This window comes from Macrobrachium rosenbergii, chromosome 41 (genome assembly GCF_040412425.1).
Source record: "Macrobrachium rosenbergii isolate ZJJX-2024 chromosome 41, ASM4041242v1, whole genome shotgun sequence".
Taxonomy (NCBI): Eukaryota; Metazoa; Arthropoda; class Malacostraca; order Decapoda; family Palaemonidae; genus Macrobrachium; species Macrobrachium rosenbergii.
Genome location: NC_089781.1, coordinates 51,938,727 through 51,949,876, shown reverse-complemented (window position 1 = coordinate 51,949,876; position 11,150 = coordinate 51,938,727).

The window sequence follows — 11,150 nt, the reverse complement described above, 5'->3', positions numbered from 1 at the left end:
TATATATATATATATATATATATATATATATATATATATATATATATATATATATATATATATATATATATATATGTGTGTGTGTGTGTGTGTGTGTGTGTGTGTGTAGTGTGTCTAGCTCCTTTTCATTAGCTTGAATGTCCTTGTGTGAGATATATATGTTTGTTTTAGGGTCGTCAAGAAGAGGGCCTACTGGAAGGTTATGACAGAAATAGTTTTGCTGTAAAGAGTATCAAGTAATTATCATGTGAACTGTGGTTTGCCTGCAACTATGCGCTTTAATAGTAACATTATGTATTGAAGTAATTTACAATACATTGCAATTATTGTGATATCATGGATTACCGAGTAAAAATACTGTATCACAGGGATATTTTGTAAGTACCTTTGAAAGATCGTGTTGTTGCTGTCTTAAAAACGTTTGTATGGGGGAAGTCAAAGTCAGCACCTTTGCGTTGTGACGCCTCTCTTGTATTTTCTCATTGTATGCATAGTCCAGCTGGTCAAGCAACCTAATGCCTTTAACTAATCCAAGCTTGAAGGAAACGAGTCGGAGAGAGGGAAAGGAAAAGGTATAGATAGGCCTAACCCTTAAGTAGGAGATATACCTCCTCTTTATAGATAAAAGAGTATGGGAATTAGAGAAAACGGGAATCAGAATAGTACGTATTTCTAACAGCCAGTAGCTGGGAATAAACGGTCATCGATGTAGGGATTGCCATTTTTTATACACATTCTTATATCTGTATACCGAAGAGTAAAAATCAAAGCCAGGTGTTAATTTGAAAGCAGCTGTTGCGTTGTAGCATCGAATATATTGATTTTGTCGCGTGATGGTTCCGTCTCTTTCAAGCAGGAATGCCGCCGTAATTCCGCTCGACTATTTTCCCTTTTCAATATCTTTGACCCTGATCTGCACTTGTCCTCACCACAAATTTAGTTACCTGTGATATTCCCTGGGAAGCTGTCTTCAGATTATCCATTATCATGTTCTTTTTAACACGTTGCTAGGGTATCCATTGTTTGTCGGCATCTGCCTCACGTGCTCCAAATCCAAGTAGACAGATTTCAAGGTACTACAGTGCAAGAAGGCGCTTCTGATGTAAGCACCAATAATGGACCTATTGTATGATTCTGAGAACTCTCCTTGTATTAGTGCAGTGAACTGCAATTTTAGCTTTGTGTAGATGGAAGTAGGCAGGCATACTGAGCTTTTCTTTCCGTGACGACTTCAAGGAAAGGAAGGGTCTCCTCTTTTTTGACCTCAATTGTAAAGGTGAGGAGCAAATTTATTTTTAGGGCATCCGCTAGTTTTTCTGCCTCAGTGCTTCCGTGGTGGTTAAAAGTTGTCATGTACACTCGGCAAGGAAAGTGAGGATACAGTTTTTAATCTTCGGACATATATTGCTAATTAATGCGACATCTGGCAACTTTAGAAGGGGGAGGAGCTTCAGTCTTATTGTGTTTACTTTTTGCTTGACCTCCTATAACTTTCAATCATATTCTACGGTTCTAAAATCATTGATACGTAAATGCAGTAGTAAGCTTTACAGTATTCGTTCAAGTTGTAATTTGCAGCGACAGTTCTGAGCAAAATAAAAATTTTTCGACACAACCTACCAACTAACCTTACACAAAGAATTTATGACACCACAATGAACGGAATGCTTGCGTAATAGGAAACACGATCTTCCATAATGAAATCAAGGGTTAAATTTGAGCAATGTCCAACGAAAAACATGGGGACCAATAAAGGAACGAATGCAATGTTATGATGAGAGAGAGAGAGAGAGAGAGAGAGAGAGAGAGAGAGAGAGAGAGAAAGAGAGAGAGAAAGAGAGAGAGAGAGAGTAAGCTGTTGTGCCTAGACCTATGTAGAGCTACTACTCATTTCATTATTTTTTTTCGTTTAGAGATTGAGCGATACTATACTTGTATAGTATGTTTTAGCAATGGAAAGAGAGAGAGAGAGAGAGAGAGAGAGAGAGCTGTTGTGTAAGCCTGTTGTGGCCTATATGTAGAGCTACTCATTTTATTATTCTTTTCTTTTAGAGAGTGAGCGATACTATATTTGTATAGTATGTTTTAGCAATGGGGAGAGAATGAGAGAGAGAGAGAGAGAGAGAGAGAGAGAGAGAGAGAGAGAGAGAGAGAGAGAGAAAACTATGGCAACGTCAAGAAACATCCAGTTACTTGTGTTTTCCCGCTACTCCACACATCATAGAGAACGCTCTTCCGGATTTAAATAGATTTGGTCAACCTACCTAGCTGTCACATCATTTACTGCCATTAATTCCAGCTGACCTTTAACACCGTGAAATATAAATATGAATGTGTAAAATTAAATAAATTATCATTACCTCGCATGATGATGCAATAATAAGCCTGTTCATAACGGAAAACGAGTAAATATTGCCGTTCTGATAAACAGTACTACACCGAGATATCCATAAACTATCTTTTAGATCTCTATGAACGAAGTCATCTGAGAAATTCTGATTACTTCGGACATCCATGGTGGTTTTAAGTATCTGAACGTTTTTGTTTTGCAGATTTAATATATATGATATAATTTGCACTGTATTTTCATATTCTAAAGTAAATTTACTGAGATTATGTGTTTTCTGTAAGAAAAAATTAAAATTCGATGAACGAAATCTAATGAAAACTGTATCCTCACTTTTCTTGCCTATATATATATATATATATATATATATATATATATATATATATATATATATATTATATATATATATACATATATATATATATATATATTATATATATATATATATATATATATATATATATATATATATATATATGTATTATATTATATATATATATATATATATATATATATATATATATATATATATATATATATATATATATATATATATATATATATATATATATATATATATATAAATTTCTGACTCACGTGGGATCGAACAGGTCTCTCAGGTGGAAAGCAAGGGCGTTACCCACTGGGCCATACAAGTCTAAAAGAAGTTGGAACCTGAGAACTGGACCCATAGTAGGCAAGCTAACTGTTGCATACCAGCTTTTTCGAACTAACTCCTTGGCACAATAGACAACATTTCATTCGTTATCCTTCTGAGTGAATAAGATGAAATCATCAACACACAATCACATGTGGAACAGAAATAGAATTTCTGACTCACGTCGGGATCGATCCCAGTCTCAGTAAAGGTTACTCACTGGGCCATACAGTCTAAAGAAAGGAGAACTGGAGACACCAATAGCTTAGGCATTGAGCTAGAGAGCCAGCCGTTTTCTCAACTTCCCGACTCAGCAATGCTGAGTCAGGAAGTTGGGGAAAACTCTGGTATGCTGAGTTAGCTTGCCTAGGTAATTCCCTGGGTGCAGTTACCAGGTTCCAACTTTTTAGACTTTGTATGGCTCCAGTGGGTAACGCCTTGCTTTCCACCTGAGAGAACTGGGTTCGATCCCGACGTGAGTCAGAAATTTATTTCTGTTCCACACGTGATTGTGTGTTGATGATTTCATCTTATTCACCAGAAGGGATAATTCGAATGAAATGTTGTCTATTGGGTCATTGCTGAGTCGGGAAGTTGGGAAAACTCGCTGGTATGCAAGCAGTTAGCTTGCCCAGGTAATCTCGCGCAGTTGCCTCTTGGTTCCAACTTCTTTAGACTTGTATGGCCCAGTGGTAACGCCCTGCTTTCCACCTGAGAGACCTGAGTTCGATCCTGACGTGAGTCAGAAATTTATTTCTGTTCCACACGGATTGTGTGTTGATGATTTCTATCTTATTCACTTAGAAGGGATAATTCGAAATGAAATGTTGTCTATTGGGTCATTGCTGAGTCGGGAAGTTGGGGAAAATCACTGGTATGCAAGCAGTTAGCTTGCCTAGGTAATCTCTTGCAGCTGTTTCAGGTTCCAAACTCTCTTTTAGACTTGTATGCCCCAGTGGGTAACGCTCCCTTTGCTTTCCACCTGAGAGACCTGGGTTCGATCCTGCGTGAGTCAGAAATTTATTTCTGTTCCACACGTGATTGTGTGTTGATGATTTCTATCTTATTCACTGAAGGGATAATTCGAATGAAATGTTGTCTATTGGGTCATTGCTGAGTCGGGAAGTTGGGAAAACTCGCTGGTATGCAAGCAGTTAGCTTGCCTAGGTAATTCCTTGGTTCTCTTCCTGCCGCCAGAGTTAAGCACATACTGGCCTAAGGATAGAGATGGGGAAAATGTGACGTTTATAAGTTTGTTAACCGTTATTGACTTCCTTCTGCTGTCTGTTGTGACAGTGCTAAGGTCTAATACAAGCAGGGGGCATAATAGAGTAATTACTCAATTCCATTATCTACCTTGTAGCCCATATCTATATTTAGTTCCTGCCTCTGGTAATACTTGGTATTTATATTGTTTGATGGTCAGGGCATTTTCCACATCCAAGTCATGTTGACACTGGCCTGTATTGTAACACCAAGGAATATCTAGGCATATTCATTAACTGAGCTGCAGATGATTGCGCCTGCTTATCATAAAAATGCCATAGAATTTCAGTATTGAAAAATCTGGTTTCCAAAACGTTTTCATTGAGAATAGGTGTCTTCTGTTTCTGCTGTTATCTCTTTTTCTCCTCAGTATCTTCTTTTTATTCTTGTAACGTTAATTTCGTTCACCTTTTTCCCTGCTCCTCCTTCATTCACCGCCTCTGCTTCTCTCACTCCTCCTTTTACTTGTGGCTGGCGTTCGGCCTTCGTAGACTTCAAAGTCAGGTCCATGACTGGCTGTTTTGCTCAGTTATCAGCAATATCAGGTGCCTCATCATATTCCAGTACAGCATCCCTCTTCATGAAATGACAGCCTCGATAACTGACTGACAGAGGGCTTCCAAGTATGGGCAAGAAAACTAACACATTGTCTGTCACCTTGAATTCATGGATTGTAGTTTTTGGATCTGGACATAGCAGGTGTTCGTTTGCGTCTGAAACTTTTTCATCTTTCCGTATCTGCTTATCTTATCGAACTTCTGACTGGTGAAAGGTAATTGTAATTCAAGATGCTCCAACTTTCTTCTTACATAATTTTATGAGTAAGAAGAGCAATACAAATTAACTGGAATTTAGAGAACCGTAACTTCACATGTGCACTGTCCACAACGTGGCATTATCCAAAGGCAACGACAACCTACCACAAAACATATCTATGGATTTCCTGTAAATAAAACAAAAAAAAAAAAAAACGGTTCCATGTCATATAGCACTCTTAGTAATCATCAGAGGGGTATTATGGGGGATAGACAGGGGTTTTGATGTGAGGGTTGGTTAGAGCAGTATTGGGAGGGCTGGGAGAGCAATCTTCTACTTGGCAGCGGTCGCAACTGGTCTGGCCTTAAAAGCAGCAATGTCATATACGACGTCATTGTGTTTATTGCGTGAATGTAGCTGATAAAGATGTATCATTGCTATGTCCTAGAAGTTTCGTTTTTTAATTGCCCGCTTTTGTGCGTGGGCGTGTGTGCGTCAATTAAGCTACTCTGCTACTCAAGGGTCCATCCTCCAACTCCCCCGCATGCGATGGTAACTTAAATTTGAGTGCTTCAGTTTTCAAAAAACAAAATAAACATCTTACTTTGCATCATAAACATATTCCTTGGCATCAAAGACGCTCTTACCTTGAAGACACACCCCACTTTTAACTAGCAAAATAAAAAAAAAAAAAAAAAAAAAAAAAAAAAGTCAAAATAGGATGGTACTCTTCCCGAGGTGGTTGCTTTGTGGGTGTGTGATATAAATGTCATAAAAACGAAAAAAAAAAAAAATTTGTAATCACAAAGGTTCCTTCCCAGACCGGCAGGTTATGCTGGAAGAGTTAACGGACGATTAGTAGCATAGCTGTTGTATATCAGTGTTTCTGGATTTTCGCTTTCTTGTTTCCAGCTAATGCTAAAATGAATTCCTGTGAACTGAAACACTGAATTCTTCCTTCTGACTTCTGTCTGTCTGCTACTCCTCTCTTCTCCTTAGCCATGACAGTATGTGTAATTGATCATTCTTCTTGAAGATTCCGTTATAGACTTGCATTACCACAAGTAGACTGTAACGTAATTCTGGTCAATTCGGATTCTGTAATTACGTATCTTGCATATACAGATAACATAAAACCTCTTAAGAAAATCATGTCTAATTAAAGTCATAAATTTGCTGTTAATTCAAAGGCTGCGTTCTTCTTCGACTTTTCCCAACCCCTGAGGAGTGTCATCCATGTTACACAGTAATCATCCATGTTAGACAATAATCATCCATGTTAGACAGTAATCAGAACTCTCGTATGTGACCTCTGAATGAAGTGTGAAGTGTTGTTAAAATATGTAATAAAAGAAAAGTATAAAACCAAAACAGTATATGTAGTCACAAGGATTCCTTCCCTTATTGGCGGATTACAGTAGACCAGTTAATGGACGAGTAGTAACTTAATTTTTGTATTATGATCGCTCTTGACTTTTTAATATTTGGTACGGTATGTAAAATATTTTCAGGTTTTGTAGATTAGAATTTTGTCTTATAGTATCTGTTGTGAGGAGTTTAATGTTTTCCCTTTTTTTTTGGGGGGATGTCATGTTCATGCCACGTGTAACAAAGTGTATCTGTCCAATAATATATTATTCCTGTATCTTAGATTAAAGAATCAGCTGTGGTAGCTACATACAATCTTTAAGTCGTGTAACTTGTGCAGCCTTGTCCATTTGCATGTACATAAGCACTGTTGGAAAGAAAATTCTGATGCAACAAGGCTATGAAGCTTGCAGTGTATAGGTTACTTTATAGCTTGTTCAGTCTTTCATTTTGTGGTGTCAGTCTTCAGAAAAGCTTATTTGACTTTATGATCAATGAACTTTAAACAAATGAAAGTAATCCTTCGATTATCCGGAGTAATACATCCAGGACCCTTCTGGATATTGGGAATTTCCAGATATGATGAAAAACCCTCTACAGATGTAATTGTTAGGACCATAAGCATACGTTTATTATGTTTTACCCATTTTATAACTTCACAGCATTGCATACGTACACTGTATACGGTATACTTACAACCAAGACAATATGATGGGTATTTTACATACAGTACACTGTCTTACTGTATGAATGTAAAACAGTAAGTTCATGCTTTTTTTTCTATTGTCTCTTCACAGTATTTTTTCTATTTTGTTTCTTCACAGTACTGTGTATGTACACTATATGCTTAAAACATGCAAAATTCTTACAGCACTGTCTACACAAAATAAAAACAAAATTTCTCTGTTAGACTTACCTGTGGGGAATGCTGAAAGTTTTTATGTGGGCTGGACTTTTAAACTTGGAAGGAGGGTTTACAAGTCCTCCCCCTCCTCCAGCAATGTCCCCTGTTCCTCGATGAGGTCATGAAGTGGCAAACTGGTTGGAAGGACCGATCAGGTGCGGAGAGGGTCGTCAATGGGCATCAGAGAGACATCAGATTTCTGGCTAGAAACACCTGAAAAGTCAGCATGGGCGTTTGGGTCTGAAGAAGCTGTTGATGGTACTATGACATAAAAGAACAATGATTTTGTTTAGCAGTCACCAACCGCCACATTTCTTGTACGCCTTCAGCAGACTCCAAGGCCCTGGGGAAACAGCTGCAGTCAATGTTGGGTTTTTCTACCAGCTCAGTGAAGTTATCTAAGATCCTCCGCATGTGTTTGTAGCCTGGGTTTGTGTTTCACAGACGCGTTGTTGGTGTTGATGACTTCAAGGGCTTCCTCCTCCTGCTCATCAACGGCAACTGTAGCAGCTGTCTCACTGTCAGTCACATATAAGTTTAACATCTTCATTGAAACTGAGTGACTAAGAAGCGATGGTGACGCCGTGAGAGTTATATGTTTTCATTCCGCCATGCTCTTCCCCACGTTATTAGTAAAGCATTGCAAAGCTTAGGCCGGTTTATTTAATAGGGGAAGTCCATAATTACCAGTCCCATGAAATAACTGGAATCATCTGTAAAATAGGTTACGTAATAGTATTTAGACTTTTATAAAGTCAGCGAAATTTAAATTTCATGTGAGTCTAGTATGTAAACTATTGCTGAAAAGGGGAGACTAAAAAAGATAAACTGCTAGACCTGCGATCTTTTCATCAGAAACGCTTCTTTTAAAATGATTGAATTAATTGCATCCAAATATAATTGTATGTTTGCAGGTTTTACACACACACACATACACACACACACACATACATATATATAGTATATTATATATATTTATATATATATATATATATATATATATATATATATATATATATATATATATATATATATATATATATATATATATATATATATTATATATAATAATGTGATGATAATGTGTATATATATATAATTAATATATATATATATATATATATATATATATATATATATATATATATATATATATATATATATAATATATATATATATATTGCGTGTGTGTGTTTGTTTGTAAGAGAAAATATACCGGTAAATTTACTGATATTTTTGTCGGTCCTGTTAATGTGCTCAGATTATGCTTTTCACATAAAACTGTTTTCTTTTCACCGAATTGCAAGATCCAAGCAAGCAAAGCAATTAGGCGAATGGTTTGACAGTGAGGGAGGGAAGTGCGGCATTTAATTTGTGTCAACACTTGCCGGGGAGTGTTGTCATTTTAGCTCTTGTGTTCTGTAGTAATTAATTTTTGTAAGATTACTGTCGGGGAAAGCAGATCTGGTAGGAAAGAGGAACAATATGTTCGTCAGTCAATGATTATTGTGGAAAATGTTTAAAGCCAGCGGTTTTCGATGCATAGTCTGTTTGGCTGATGGCAGCGCAGAGAGCCTAGACAGGATTCCCATGTTTCCAGCACCAGCTAGACCTTGGCAGAAAGAAAGGAACAATAAAAAACGAACCACAAAATTTTGTGATTTTCTCTGGGACTAATATTATCCCTTGTAACATAACGAAGTGCTGATGTATATTGAGATTCTACTGTAGATCGACGGGATTTGATTATCTCTTAATACCCGAGGTAGGGTGGTGTCAAGTTATCTTGACTTGGAAGAAGTGGAAATTTAGCCTTCCGGGGAAATGTTTTTAATCGTCAGTTGTTTTCGAGTGTGCGTTGGAGGTGACGGTGGCAGAAGCAAACTTGATATGCAGGACGCTCCGCTGTTGAGCATAGTTATGTTATTCCTGTATTCACATGGAGTTCTGCCACCGATGTTTGGTCTCAGTGTGGCTGTAAATGGTTCATGTTCTGTCCTTTTTTTATTTTTTAACCAAGAATAATTACTGATCTTGAATTCCACATTTCCATGAAGACCAGTAGTCCCAAACATAAACAATTTCTGTACAACTGCCATTCTTATCTGTTTGTTACTAAAATTATATTTTATGTAGCGATACGTTGTCACTGGAGTTCAGAACGTTAACACTTCATTGATATTTTTTTAAACCGTAGCCTTTATTTTATTTGTAGAAAATTAAGGGCATTTTGTAATATTTATACTGAATGTAATTTAACATGTTTTGTATACAAGCATGAAATTGACGTGTCTGTATGAGTTTGTGCTTACCATGAAAAGTAATTAAAACAACTCAGTGTGGTCGAAGTCTGCGGTGCAGGCTACGAATATTTCATTTACTCCCTTGACATTATTCACACGCAGAAAAGACTACTTGCACTCTCTCTCTCTCTCTCTCTCTCTCTCTCTCTCTCTCTTTTGCTGCAACAAAACTTGTTTTTATTTAGGGCTATGTGAATACATTCATTAAAAGTAAAAGAATCGAGGAGTAAGGTATATACTTACATACATACATACATACATACATACATACATACATACATACATACATACATGCTGTATGCTTATGTATGTATGTATATATATATATTTTTTTTTTCAGCAACTATCCTGGTTTAAGGTTGTGGCTCCCAAAAACAAAGAAAATTTCGCTGATCGGATGACCAATGTTGATGTGTGCACTTTATATCCACACATAAACACGTAAAAATGCAATGAATTTTTCTTTGACTTTCGCTAATAATTCTGTTTCAATTAAACGTGAATTAATGTTAGGTTTGAATTATCTATATAGATTGTGGGAGTTCCGTAGGATGCTCCGAGTGCTGACCTAAGTTCGCATCGACTCTCATGGGGTTGGTTATCAGCCATCGCACAGGGTTATCTTGAAGCAGAAGAGGAAATACTGCCATTAGACTCCGCCCTAAATCCTGTCGACACCAAGCGCAGCAGGTTGCTGACTAAAAAGTCCTTGATTGCACAAAAGCAAATATTTCATTCGGGTTTTAGAGTCCCTCCATATAAAAGAGCAATCGCCCTCACTCAGCAGTCAAGCATCTTAAACTCATTTCCCTGGCATACAGTGTATACTGTCTCCCGCTTTGACTTACCCATCCGTGTTTTAACCACAGACACGAACGCTGAGTAGACGTCTGATGTAGTATTTTTACTTCATTTGGCAATTTCTTTTGATTGATTTGGTCAGTAGCGTTTTATTTGACCCTTCTATTTAGGTCATCATCTCCGTTTATTCAGTCATTACTTGTATGTTCGTTTAAATAGTTTATTTTGTTCCTTTTTTTCTTCTAAATTTTACATCATGCATTTCTATTTTTGTGTAATTTCATTGGTGATATGTTCGCAAATTTTTATTTGTCTTCATATTTACTTAATCATCATAATTTTCTTACTATGTAATTTACTTTGTTTTTTAGTTTTTATTGATAACTATCCTCACATTTTATAGATAACTACCCTTGATAAAGTGAGGTATTATGAGTTCCCGAAATCTCGACTATGCCTTTATAACAGAATAGGATAATAATGTATACAATTTTATCACGTCATCTGAACACACACACACACACACACACACACACACACACACACACACATATATATATATATATATATATATATATATATATATATATATATATATATATATATATATATATATATATATAGTGTGTGTGTATTAATATTCATTATAGATCTGTGAATGTGTGTATACACAAGTACATACACAAAACACACAACGTATACGACATATGTTTTGTATATAATTTATTTCTCTGTCTTAAGTCCTTT